Raw genomic sequence first — 14,889 nt, 5'->3', positions numbered from 1 at the left:
GATGTAATTGTGGAATCCTGCAGATCTGTACCTTATTATAGCAGATTTCTGTGTGGAGTATGAAAGATTTCTCAGGGTGGCATTTAAGACTTCCCGGTTTGTGCTGGCAAATTGTTAATCAGTATGTGACAGCATAAATAAAATTAAAGGGTTTAATTAAAACTAATGAATGAGTGAATAGAGAATAGGCTGTGTGTTTCACTGGCAGAACCCTGATGCTCTCAATAATTAAAGTGTCACAGAGCAGGGGATATCTTAGAAATGTCAGAATTTTTTTTAAAAAAGGTAAGAGAGATACACCTTAACTTCCAGAACAGCTTGAGAGCTTATGTAAAAACATAGGAAGGGTACAATTCTGATGGGAACATCTCCTCTTCCATACCTGCAAATAAACCCAAACATATTTCTCTTGTTCTTTAAGGTCTCTCATTTTGTTAATAAATGAGATGTTGCTACACAAAAACTGATCTTCAGACAAGAATATTCATGCTTACAAAGCTAAAGTGGCAACAAGAATTCAAAAGAGAACCCCAGGTTTTGGAGAAAATACTCTACACACTCAAATTTCCGAGGTCGGTAAAATGAGTACCCAGCTTGCTGGGGGGGCAATGTGTAGCCTGTATAATGAAATTGTAAACCTCCCGGAGAGTGCTTGTAGCACTATGGGGCGGTATATAAGTCCATAAATAAATAAATAAATAAATAAATAAATAAATAAATAAATAAATAAATAAATAAATAAGTAAGTAAGTAAGTAAGTAAGTAAGTAAGTAAGTAAGTAAGTAAGTAAGTAAGTAAGTAAGTAGGTAGGTAGGTAGGTAGGTAGGTAGGTAGGTAGGTAGGTAGGTAGGTAGGTAGGTAGGTAGGTAGATAGATAGATAGATAGATAGATAGATAGATAGATAGATAGATAGATAGATAGATAGATAGATAGATAGATAGATAGATAGATAGATAAATACATTTTTAGCAGTTGCCCTTTGTACTTGGACTATTGTTCTCTGCCATTTGATCACTGTCATCTGCTTCTGAAGGACCCTTTGTGCTTTAACTCAGACTGCCTTGATCTAATTGTTGGCTTACCCTTGGCAGAAACACCTGCTATTTACTTCATATACAACTTATTTCAGCCCTAAGTACCCTGTTTCCCTGAAAATAAGACCTAACCTGAAAATAAGCCCTCGTATAATTTTTCAGGATGCTTGTAATATAAGCCCTACTTCCAAAATAAGCCCTAGTTAAATGAAACCCCACCCTCCATCATTGTGTAGCATTGTGCAACAACCAGAATAAGATGACATGACTGTATTTGAATAAATGTAGATTGTTGTACATTAAAAAATAAGACATCCCCTGAAAATAAGCCCTAATGCATTTTTGGAGCAAAAAGTAATATAAGACCTTGTCTTATTTTCAGGAAAACATGGTAGTAAGGCTGTGAATGTACTATTTTTCACTTTTACTGTCTGTTATTAGTATTAGAGATGGGCACGAATTAAAAAATGAATCACCAAATTTGTTTTAAAAATTATTATTTTTTCAATTTGTATTCATATAAACCAATGACCCAATGAATCCCCAAACAATGCATTTTAGCAGTTTTTGATTTGTTGATTCATTTGGCTATCAAATAGGTCCCCAGGTACCTAGAAACACCAAAATTACAGGGACGTTTCCTCTACAGTCCTACTAAGTTTTATGAAGATTAGTTTTCAGATGTCCAAGTTATACACCCACAAATAGGGCCCCCCAGGAAAGTTTCCTCCAGGCACCTAGAGACACAAAAATTACAGAGAAGCTTTCTGTGACTCTCCTCTACACTTTCTCCAAGTTCGGTGAGACTGAGTTTCCTCAAGCCAGCTTCTAAAGTGTAATTTCCTCGGGGGGGGGGGAACCCACTTTGTGGGTGTATAATTTGGATGTCTGAAACCCAATCTTCAGACATCCAGTCCCTGGGGGAACTTTCCTGGGAGGCCCTCCTTGTAGTTGTATAACTCGGATGTTCAAAACCAAAACTTCACCAAACTTGCAGGGCCTGTAAAGGAGAGTCAAGGGAAGCTTCCCTGCAAATCTGGTGTCTCTAAGTGCTGTTCATCAGGCTTTTATTTGGTTTTAAATAAAAAAATACAAGTTGACAAATTGATTCATAGATTTATCAGAAAAAATCATAAATTAGTAATTTGCGATTTGTTGACCTTGATGAATCATGAATCACCAGTTTTCTGATGTGTGCCCATCTCTAATTAGTATGTTTTAAAGGAAGTTATTATGAAACTGATAGAAGTCTGTCAAACACAAATCCAAACCAAATAAAAATGTTCGGTTATTATCAGTTTATTTTTCACCATGTCATACAGTAAACATTCTTAAAGTTTTTTCATGACTAAATGAATATTATTTCAACTCTTTGCACACACACATTCATATATGTATACCAAGGAAGAATCTATTCAGGATCTGTATGGTTGTTTATATTCACACTTATTCTCTGTGTATATAAACTCTCATAAATTTCAACACCATCATCTAAAAGGGAAATCTACAAATCGGGGAGGAGGGAGCATATACTTTCTCTTTCTTTGGGGACAGCATCACATTCTTTTCTATCCCTTCTTGGGGGAGTGGGTTTCATGCCTATGGTGTGGAGTGGGTGGGAGATGCTGACCTGGGTTTAAAATTCTTAGTTACGGCTCTGTTCCATCTTCCAGTTTTAGATATTCAAATCACCGAACCAGTCCAAATAGGCTTTGCTCTGCCAGGAACTTGCTTCAATCTTGATTTCATACAAATCAACCTGAATGAGTTCCAGTATACCTGCAGGAAGAGCCTCTCTGCCGTTCCATACCCACCACAGCCTATTCAGAACAGATTTGTATTCTGAATAAATCACAGATACAATTTACTTGCCATAGAAACAGAAACCTCAGCAAGTATACAAAGCAAAGGCCCTTTTTAAGTGATCTGTGGTGAAGCAATTCCCTTCACTACAGGTATAAGCAAACCCAAACTGATGCTTTCTACACAAATGATTATAAATAAAAGCCAAAATTTTGTCAAACTGATCGTGTAAATATAACGTATAGGTCCCTCGGTATCATTTGAAGGAAATTAATGTAGGGGCCAAAGAGATGGAGTCTGCAGTAAGTAATGCTCAAGAGGTTTGGCTGCGATTTTGTTCCTAGTGTAGCAGAAATAAATGTTCTTGGCAAACCTTCAGGGGAAAATAAGACATATGGGTAAGTAAGATTAATCTGTGAAGCTGGCATCTATCATGAGTCACCTTTTACATTATAAACATTAAAATACACAGGTTGGTGCAGGTCAGCTTTGTGCAAATTGTGGCTAGCTTGAAAACTCTTCTTACATAAAGTATTCTTAATTCACTCTCGCACACACAAAAATGCATAAGGGCCTCCCAGATTTTAGTCAGCTATAGATTTTAGTCAGCTGAGAATTTTATACCTGAAGAACCCTGGAAAGGGTCACCATAAGTTGCAATCAGTTGCATGTTATTATTTTTCCGAGTCCTAGTTTTGTTGCTCGGGACGTGGTGGCGCTGCGGGCTAAACCACAGAAGCCTGTGCTGCAGGGTCAGAAGACCAGCAGTCGTAAGATCGAATCCACGTGACGGAGTGAGCTCCCGTCGCTTGTCCCAGCTCCTGCCAACCTAGCAGTTTGAAAGCATGCAAAATGCGAGTAGATAAATAGGTACCACCTCGGTGGGAAGGTAACAGCGTTCTGTGTCTAAGTTGCACTGGCCATGTGACCATGGAAGATTGTCTTCGGACAAAACGCTGGCTCTATGGCTTGGAAACGGGGATGAGCACCGCCCCCTAGAGTCGAACACAACTGGACAAAAAAATTGTCAAGGGGAACCTTTACCTTTACCTTACCTAGTTTTGTTACATGTACGTTTCTGAGAATGCATACCTGTAATGGAGCTTTGGTCCCGGATGTTTGAACATCGAGGCAAGATTGGTCTCAATAACCAATCACTAAGAAAATCTATCTTTACTGCATATATATAACAATTCCATTGGCAAATCAGCAAGTGTTAAACATAAACCGTGTAAATGGCAAGCAAGAAGTGAACAGAGCAATTAGTTATATATTAAAGTGCATTTGCTTCAAAACAGAGAAATAAGAACTGAAAAAGAAGAAAGCCACAAGCCCAAGAGGGAGCCTGTTTCTGTGGGCCTGGGTAAGCTACAGAAGGCAGGCAGTTCAGAAGGTGATAGCAGAGGTGCAAGAATTCGGAGTTCTCCACAGGGACAGACAGAGACAGCAAGCATGCCCATTCTTTTTCTCAGAACAAAACACCTTGCAGCCCAGAGGTTCTTTTATCAAGCATTTTGGGTGGTCTCTCTGCGTCCTTATCAGCATGTTCAAAGTAGGACTCTTGATCTTGCACAGGACGTTCATCCCTCCAGAGCATCACATTTTGCCAAGGACAGCAAAGTATTAGCAAACAGAAAGAATAACCAACGTGCACTGGTTGAGCTGGAGGACCATGCTTAACAAAAGGAGGGAGGTTCTGCAGAGCTCACTGTTCAGTCTCCATATCTGTGCAGCCCTTTTCAGGTGTTACACAATCTAGTTTCATCAACATGCATAGAGAGGAGTGCCCAGCATCTCCACCTTCAAACACCATTGTTTTCTTCATGCACATCATCATCCGTTTCAGAAGAGAAGTTTCTGCTTGCACGGAGATAGTGTGCAAGGAAGAGTCGTCACAAATCAGAGTTCCTACTGCTGTGAAGAGCCTTAAGCAATGAAAACCATCTCTTCTTCAGACGTGCTGGTGACTGGGTGAAGAAAGGATTCATGGATCAGGCCTGGGATGGGCTAAGAAAACTGAATTCTTTAATAACTGAATAATGGCCCCAGTTATTTTCCCGTTGCAATATACCCTGAAAGAAAATTAGGCTCTTTACCTGAGAGTATTTATATCTGCATCTTGAGAGCAGTAAATATTGAATAGGATTATTAGGAGTTAGAATTGTTGCTTTTTAAAAATGGGGCCTCATCCAAAGAGCAGAGAGACTTCCTTTCAGCGATTGATTTAACCCTTTTCTTCCTTTGCAAAACAGTTTCCAGTTTAATACTCAATTCTGTGCTGTACATGCCCATAGACATATTTAACACTAGCCAACGGACCCAGCTTCACCCTGGTTAAGATCCTATTAGTCCCACCCTCACACTAGTGCCTTCTCTTTTCTTCGAGCACCCTCTTCATTCTTTTGCATAGCGACAGCAGGAAACTTTCAAAGACCCACCAGCAAATCATTCAGACCCATAAGCCTCCTGGGGTTAACCAGCCCTCCGTTCCAGTGAGTCTAAACCCAACCGGTAAGGGTCCGTCCATGGCAATGGAACTACAGAGAGTTCCTTCACAAATCAGATCATCATCATCCTGCCCAGCACATGAGACTAGTTCCAGCATGTGCCTTATAATTAGAGATGGGGATATTTATATATGAATACGAATATCCCCGCGCAGCTGGACTTAATGAGGATCTGGACCCTGGGGCTGAACCATCCACTCACATGTCCACCAGCAGTGGTGGCCCTGCTCATCCTTTCAGTCGAGCCCAGAGTGCTGCTCTCTTCCCACTCAGCTAGCCACTTGGCAGCCTTGTAGGGAGATTCGTCCTCCCTCCCCCTGCCTGGAGTGGCCAGCCGAGTGGGAAGAGAGCAGTGCTCCAGGAGTGATTGGAAGGATGAGCAGGGCTGCCACTGCCATCAAACGTGTGAGTGGACAGTCCGGCCCCAGTTGTGCAGGGACATTCATATTTGTATATGAATACGAATAGCCCATCTGTACTTATGATGTCAGTTGAGCTAGATTTTACTTGCCACAGACCCACAGTCATTATGCAGGATATGAAGTCCTGAGCCTTCCTGATAAAGTGGTCTTGATATGTCCTGATAAAGTGAGAGGACTTCTGCACTTCTCCTGAGGCCAACTCAGCTATATCAGGAAAGGAAACCATTGAACAGCAAGGTGGCTAATATACCAACAGTATGCTTTTTCTGCCTTAGGGACTCATTTTCAGACCCAGCAGATTGTGAGACAAGGCACCTGTGGTAAGGGTGATAGAATCTCAAGAGATCACTGCTGCTCTGCCTCCCTGAGCCTTCTCTGCATGGTAAGTGATCAATACATGTGCTCACTTCATCCAGCCAAGTCTATACACTATATCAGTTGTTCCTAGCCTTGGATCCCTAGATGTCCTTGGACTAAAACTCCCAGAAGCCTTCACCACTAGCTGTGCTTGCCAGGATTTCTGGGAGTGGCAGTCCAAGAACATCTGGGGACCCGAGGTTGGGAACCACCACTCTATATACTAGCCAGAATCCTGTTGCGCAACTCCACACAGATAAAGGCTGGTCATGTCATCAGCTGCAGACTTCAATCTTTAATTAAAATTTTCTATGACTATGAATCAAGTTGAGATACGAAAGGGACTATTTGTCTTAGAAGATGCTGTTCTTATTATGTGCTGTGGCATCCACCCTAAGTTATGCATTATTTATAAGTTGTATGTTAATGTGGTTGTGAGGCGGAGCCAAGGGGGTGCTGAAGAGGCGGAGCCTGGGACAGAAGTTAGTTCAGTCAGAGACAAAGAAGAGAGGAGTTTGGGGGGGGGGGTTGAGTAGAGGGTGGCTAAGGAGCGATTAGTCAGAGTGTGACCTGTATTAATTGTGATAGAAGAGATTAAAGTAAAATACTGAAGCTTTGTGTAACTTTAAGGTGCTTAAGAATTATACCTGAAACAACTTGTAATCAATAAACCTGTTTCTATTAAAGAGTCAATACTGGATGGACCTTAGTCTTTCATAAGAAAAATAAGTTGATAAAGAGATCAATGGGTGGCAGCGTATCAAGAGGCATGCTGGGATACCTCCGTGAGTTCTGGGTTTGGTGAAACAACCGGGGGCCATGGAGTAAATGCCACATGTGTCATCAAGTAACTTCTGATTTATGGCACCCCTATGAATGAGTGACCTCCAAAATGTCCTGTCCTCAACAGCTCAGCTCCCACAAACTCAAAACCATGGCTTCCTTTACTGAATCAATCCATCTCTTTTTAGCTAGAAGATGGTTCGTCTATATCAACGGCTCCCAGCTTTGGGTCCCCAGATATTCTTGAACTAAAAACTTTTGAAAGCGTTCACCACTAACTGTGGTGGCCAGGATTTCTGGGAGTTGTAGTCCAAGAACATCTAGGGACCCAAGATGGGGAACCACTGCTCTATATATTACTTTTCCAAGCTTCAGGGGAGGGAGATTCATTATTGAGCATTCATGACTTTACTCCATCAGTGCATATGTGTTGTTTACAGTTAACATGCAATAGTTGACATGGATGGCTAGATAGAAAAGCAAAGTGCTGAAAACAGATGAGAATTTTCTGGTCCTGCTTCTGACAATGTAGTCTTTTATTTGTCATTTCAAGGATCCTGTGCTTTCTTTTGACAACAACTGTATGATGACAACTATTAGACATCAAAAACATTCCAGAGCCTCTTTTCTGTGTGATGCTTGTAAATCAGTGGTTCCCAACCTTTTCTGAGTCATGACTCCTTTTATAATACCCAAGTAACCTGTGACATCCCCCTCCAGGCATATTTGCATAGGAAGGCATTTTTAATGGGGTAAAGTCATCCCTTCTCAGAAAGTAAAGGCTTCTTTCTTCCCCCCCCAAAGGGCTTGTTTCTCATACATACACATAAATGCTAATTTTAATATCTGGTTCCAAAAGGTCAAGGAAGAAATGATTTCGCAGGGCTACAACACATATAAGGCAACCCTTGACTTTGCAATGCCCTTGGGGGTCGTGACTCCCAGGTTGGGAAACACTGTTCTAAAGAGAAGGATATCAAAATAAACTGTGAAGAGTTTATCAACTATGGCTGGTCACAGTTGTGACTCAGAAGCCGAAGTCATTTCCATGCAAACACTGGCTATCATTTTCATGTTCTTTGCCATGCCGAAAGTTTTTCTAAACAGAGAGCTTATCTGCACAGTACTGGATTAACTTTAAGTTTTGTTTCAGGGATCATTATATTAATGCCACTTTCTTGGAATCTGTATTTTACCTTAGGAAAGGAAAGGATTACGTCTCCTGAAACCTAATAGCTACCCAATTTCCCAGAGAACTAACATGCTGGATTGGTGGGGGTTTTTTTTACATGAGGTTCATTTTTGAAGTTTTTTTTAATGAGAAATAAAGGGGGAGTGACTGTCAGTGACTGGTAGTCCAGCTCCCAGTTGTCCACTAGGTGGCTCAGCTGGCAATCTTACAGAATTCAGGTTTTCCCTGCCTGCCCCTCAGAGTTGTCCGTCATTGTTTGGCTTACCTGTTGTAGGTATTTAAATGGAACAAAAACAGCCATGCAAATTTTTAAAGGAAGGATAGGGCAGTTTTTAAGAAATTGGGATTGATACCATCCATTAGATGTTTCTATTTCTATTATATATATATTTTAAAAATTAATTTGAAATAAACCTTTTTTAAAAATAAAATTGAATACAATTCTTTGGGTGGTTTGGTTTGGCTTGTAGCATGCAACGGTGAGCTGTATCTTCATAACAATAACACTGGAGAAAAGTTTTACAGTCATGCATGTAGCCTGGATTGTTGGAGTTGGAGAAAATTATACCACTGTGACAAACCCAGACCTACTGGGATATGTCACACAGTTACACTAAGCTGCCACCAACCATTCCCTTTAAGAAGTCACACAGACCAGGGATGGATTTTTAAACAATAAAAAGAATAAGGTTTATTTTAAATACACACAGGGAAAAATAAACAATCAGGTGAATAAGGTAAAGTAACGTGGCTTATTCTCACTCATACAAGCATACAGTTTGGTTCACCCAGAACCCTTAACTTGAAGCACAGACCCTGAACCTATCAGTTCTGGCTAACCAACAGACACCTGAACCTATCAGGTTGGTACTCTGACACACAGAAGTACCCTGTCTGACACACAGACTCCCACAACAGCTTCTTCTTCCCAGCTGCTGCTTCGTCACAACCCAGTGTCTCTCAGCATCTCATAAACTCTCCACACAGGCATCACATATATATACAGTACAGCCCCTCCTCCTGATGTCCCGCCTTCCACTCCCCATAGGATGAAACTTTCCCTCCAAACCCATGACAGACAGGTAACATCAGTGCTGTATGTAACACCTCCCCTCTTTATAAGTTGTTTTGTAGGGGGAAAGCTAAGGTGCTTTTACCCAAAAAACAACCTGGATAAAACACACAACAACATTTATACATACGATATTATACTTACTCATACTTACATTCTAAGTCAACCATAGCAATTATGCATTTAAACATTTACCATATACATTACATCAATTTACCTTTATTCATACAAACCAAATTCAGAAACAGGTACATTTAACTTTTTGTCATCATTATATACACATAGTCCATATTTCTTTCGCCGTCTTCATTCTTCAGGTCTTCTTGATAAGGCGTCAGCAACACAGTTCACTGACCCTCTGACCACCTTCACTTCAAAGTCATAGTCCTGTAGGTTTAAAGCCCACCTCATAAGTTTGCTATTGTGGGTTTTCATCGTCTTTAACCATTGCAATGGTGAATGGTCAGTACACAGAATAAAATGTCTTCCCCAGATGTAAGGCTTGGCCTTCTGGATCGCGTAGACTATGGCCAAACACTCCTTCTCCACGGTTGCCAAATGTCTCTCACCTTTTTGAAGTTTCCTACTCAGGTAGGACACTGGATGCTGGTCACCATTCTCATCCTCCTGGCACAGAACTGCTCCTACCCCGCTGTTAGACGCATCGGTGTAGATGATGAACTCCCGGTCGAAGTCTGGAGCACGCAGGACTGGATAGTTGATTAACGCCTCCTTCAACCTCTGGAACGCCGCCTCACAGTCGCTGGTCCACGGGATGCGGTCATCAGCCTTCTTCCTCGTCAGATCGGTCAGCGGAGCCGCAATCTCGCTAAACCTCGGGATGAACTTTCTGTAGTAGCCCACCAACCCAAGAAATGATTTGACTTTTTTCTTGGTGTTGGGTCTAGGCCAATCACGAACAGCTTCTATTTTGGCCTCTAGGGGTTTTATCATTCCTCCCCCTACCATGTGACCCAAGTATTTTATTTCTGGGCTACCCAGCTGACACTTGTTGGCCTTTACTGTTAGCCCTGCTGCACTTAACCTCTGCAGCACTAACTCCAGGTGTATCAGGTGATCTTCCCAGGTATTACTGAAGATCCCTATGTCGTCAATGTAGGCCACTGTAAAGTCACTGAGCCCTGCCAAGGTCTGGTCCATCAGCCTTTGGAATGTGGCTGGTGCATTTCTGAGACCAAAGCTCAGGACTCGAAACTCATAGAGACCAAAAGGGCTGCAAAAGGCAGTCTTTTCTTGATCCCTGGGATCAATTCTCAATTGCCAATATCCCTTTACCAGGTCCAATGATGAGATGAACCGACAACCCCCTATGGTTTCAATCAGGTTGTCTAGCCTGGGCATTGGGTAGGCATCAGGAGTGGTTACACGGTTTAATTTCCTGTAATCGACACAAAACCTAATGCTCCCATCAGGCTTGTCCACAAGGACTATCGGAGAGGACCAAGGACTAGAAGAGGGGACGATTATGTTCTCCCTAAGCATCTCGTCCAGCTCCTTCCGCACCTTGTCCCTATAGGGTCCCGTTACTCGGTATGGGGATACTGCCTGCGGGGGTGCATCCCCTGTGTGGATCCGATGCATCACTCCCTTCACTATCCCCGGCTTGTTGGAAAACACCTGTTGATATTTACTAAGCAGCATTTTTAGTTCTTGCTGCTGGTCTTGGGTGAGTGCAGGACTGATCTTTACCTCCTCTGGGTTGTATTTTACTTCCCCTCTACCCTCCCAGAAGGGTAATTCCGCTTCCTCACTCTCAGCTGCTTTTATCGCGAATAAAACCCTCTGTTCCCCTCTGTAGTAGGGTTTTAGGGCATTCACATGAACCACCCTCCTTGCTTGGTTCTCCTCCTGCTCTATAAGGTAGTTCAGGTCTGACATCTTGGAAATGACCCTATATGGTCCTGCCCATTTGAGCTGCAGTTTATTCTCTCTGCAGGGCCTAAGCCAAAGCACTTCCTCCCCTGGGTCAAAGTGCCTCTCTCTAGCTTTGTGGTCATACCATGTTTTCTGTCTGACCTTCTGAGCTTGCAGGTTTTCTGCTGCCAGCTCTAGATTTCTCCTTAGGTCATTCATCAAGGTGTCTATGTATGTCACAACGTCTTGTGGGTCATCCTGGGTGATCTGCTCCCAATTTTGTTTGATCAAATCAAGGGGCTCTTTCACCCCTAAGTGTGCAGCAAACATGTCAGAGTGACCCCTTTGTAAGATCATGGGGCGATACTTTTCAGGTACCACCAGCTGACTTCTGATCCCATCTCCCCCTTTTGAGATATTCCTCAGGGTTTCTCTATATAAAATCCCCTTTTTCTCCAGAAATCTCACTGGAGTTTCAGGTGTTAGCTGGGCGTCAGTCACCTGTTCAAAACACTTTTGGAGAGTGGCGTCTGCCTTTTGCTCCTGTCCAAATCTGCTGTCTGTGGTTAAGGTTTCCACCACAGCTTCTGAACTCCCCTCTGCTTCCGTCTCTGGCTCATCATTACCCCCCTGAACTGTCCCCGTGGTGGCTTGTGAGCGTGTAATCACTAGCACCCGTTTCACATGTTCAGCCAGGTCATTTCCCACGAGCACGGCTGCTGGCAGAGTCGATGAAATCGCTAGCCGCCAATCTCCCCTCCAGCCTTGAAAGTTGACAGGTACCTCTGCTACTGGCAGAGAGATTACCTGCCCCTCAATCCCTGCCACCTTCATGCTCTCATTTGGGATTATAAACTCCCTAGGAATAATATCTGGATGGCACAGGGTTACCTGGGAACAAGTGTCCCGCAGCCCCCTATACTGACGGTCAAGTATTCCTACGTCCACCCCTGCTGTCTCAAACAACTGAGAATCTGTTTTTATCAGCAAGCAGTGCTTTACCTCCACAAGAGGACCATTTTCCTCAGCCTGATCAGCAGAGGTAGCTGTTCCAGACTGAGTAGCCATGGCAACAGGCTCCCTCAGCGACACTGAGCCTTGCTCTTTCTGGACACAGAACACAGCTTTTGGCTTGGTTCCACTAGACTCCTGAGGCACCATTCCTTTTAGCTGCTTTAATTTCTCACACTCTGAGATTAGATGACCCTTTCCCTGACAGAAATAACATTTTCTGGTGTATTTTGATTCTCTCTCATCTTGTTTTGGTTTTCCCTCCAAAATCTGAGGTCTTAGTTTCATGTCTGAGGGCTTCCCTTCACCATGGGCCCCTCCCCCTTGCTGGCTTTTCCCTGGTCCCTGAGAGTACTTGCTGTAGGTTTCTTTGGGTTTACCTACAGATTTCCCCTCACCCAAGGGCTTTCTTATTTGGGAAATAAAATCTGCGATCTCTGAGGCTTCTGCCACAGACCTCGGTTTCCTTTCCCTCACCTGGAATTTCAATTCCCCTTGCAGGACTGAATAGAACTGTTCCAGTGCTATCAAGTCTTTAAGCTGCTCATAGGTCTCTGTCCCTTCCTGCGATAGCCATTTCTCAAGCAGCCTCACCAATTGGGCCCCCACTTGGGTAAAAGTCTGTTCTGGTTTCTTGGTGAGGGACCTGAATCTTTGTCTCAGCTGCTCTGCATTTATCCCATGTCTGGCAAACACCAGTTTTTTAAACTCTGCAAAATCTTTCATCAGTTCCTCAGGCATCTCGGCATAAACCTCAGCCAGGCTACCACTGATTAAAGACCGCATGATGGTCATCTTCTCAGTTTCCCTCACTGAGAAGTCCACAAACGCTCTTTCCACTAAGGAAAAGAACACCTCAGGACAATCTCCCTTGTGGTACACAGGGAATTTCTTCAGGTCAGCCTTAGACAGTTGGCCTCCCTCAGAATCCCTATTGTTATTATTGTTCTGGTTCATCATTTCCAATTTTCTTAATTCAAACGCCATTCTTTCTTTTTCCAGAGCAATTTTCTCTCTCTCCATTCTTTCTTCCCTCTCCATTCTCTCTCTCTCTCTCTCTAATTCAAATTGCCGCTGTTTCTCTCTTTCCCTTTGCTCCATTTCAAATTGCCTTTCCCTTTCCTCCCTTCTTTCTCTCTCTAATCTTTCCTCCATTTCCCTCACCCTCAGTTCATGCTGTTGGGCTAGGAGTATTTTTCTGAGTTCTGGGTCCTGCTCTCCTGTGCTGTCACCCTGCACTGAGCCAAATTCATCCTCAGAACCTTGGTCAATCTGGGGGTCTTTCACTTCACTCATGTCTGCTACTTGGCTTCGAGTCAAGGGCATAATCCCCCCTCAGAACAGGCTGCTTTAAAAAGTCAAGCCTCAGAATAAAACGACCACTTTTTTCCTTTTTGCCTCAGAACCAGCTCTCCCTAGAGATTGCTGCTGTTCTTCAGCACTAAACTTGCAACAGTATCGAGTCAGAGCCTACCCCCCTCTGCTGGGCCTCTCAGCTGGCAAGCTAGCTCGCTGTTGCTACGCAGTTTTGCCTCAGCTTTTTCCCGCCAAAACTAGGCTACCTCAGAGCACCTTAATCTAAGTCTCCCCAGTTGGCACGTTCTTCTACTAGCGCACCTCCCCGTGAGGTACACCTAGAAGATTACCTACGCGCCTCAGACTGTCCCTGACTAGACCCCCCTTGCTCTGGGCACACCTGCCAAGGCTTTGCTGGACCACTGGACAACTGGACCAGTCGTATCCCACACGCTGGACACCAATCAATGTGACAAACCCAGACCTACTGGGATATGTCACACAGTTACACTAAGCTGCCACCAACCATTCCCTTTAAGAAGTCACACAGACCAGGGATGGATTTTTAAACAATAAAAAGAATAAGGTTTATTTTAAATACACACAGGGAAAAATAAACAATCAGGTGAATAAGGTAAAGTAACGTGGCTTATTCTCACTCATACAAGCATACAGTTTGGTTCACCCAGAACCCTTAACTTGAAGCACAGACCCTGAACCTATCAGTTCTGGCTAACCAACAGACACCTGAACCTATCAGGTTGGTACTCTGACACACAGAAGTACCCTGTCTGACACACAGACTCCCACAACAGCTTCTTCTTCCCAGCTGCTGCTTCGTCACAACCCAGTGTCTCTCAGCATCTCATAAACTCTCCACACAGGCATCACATATATATACAGTACAGCCCCTCCTCCTGATGTCCCGCCTTCCACTCCCCATAGGATGGAACTTTCCCTCCAAACCCATGACAGACAGGTAACATCAGTGCTGTATGTAACAACCACCATATAGTGCTTTTTAATGTCATTTGCATCAAGAAACCCCTTTTCCATTGATCTGTGTGTCATTGAAGCAATGAATTAGAAAAGTTTGTAGGGATGTGCTGGAGTGGGGTGGGGAGGCAAAGGTAGGCCTTGTGGAATGCAAGCTGGAGCTGCTGGCTTTTACTGAAAGAGCTGAGAGGGCAATCTACTTCTGCAGTCAAGTAGGTCATGATGATTTATGCAAGCTGACTTCCAGGGGAGGGTCCACTGGATCAGGGATCAAGAGCAGCTGAAATAAGAAGCAGATAAGAAGCATCTCAGCAAGGTTGGCAAGTGCATGCACCACAATCTCTCTCTCTCCAATCTTCTCCCCTCATTTCTAGTATTTTTTTGGTGCACTGACCACATAAAAATACAACACACAGCATTGTGCTGAGCCCCTGAGTCCTGGGGCCAGCTGTGAATGTGTGGAGGTGGGCACCCAGGAAGAGAAAGCCAACCTCCACACAAGAGTTTTACATTCTCATCCTCCAGTGTTACTAGCTTGGA

This window comes from Pogona vitticeps, chromosome 3 (assembly GCF_051106095.1).
Source record: "Pogona vitticeps strain Pit_001003342236 chromosome 3, PviZW2.1, whole genome shotgun sequence".
NCBI classification, from domain to species: Eukaryota; Metazoa; Chordata; class Lepidosauria; order Squamata; family Agamidae; genus Pogona; species Pogona vitticeps.
Note: the sequence above shows the minus strand (reverse complement) of the source record.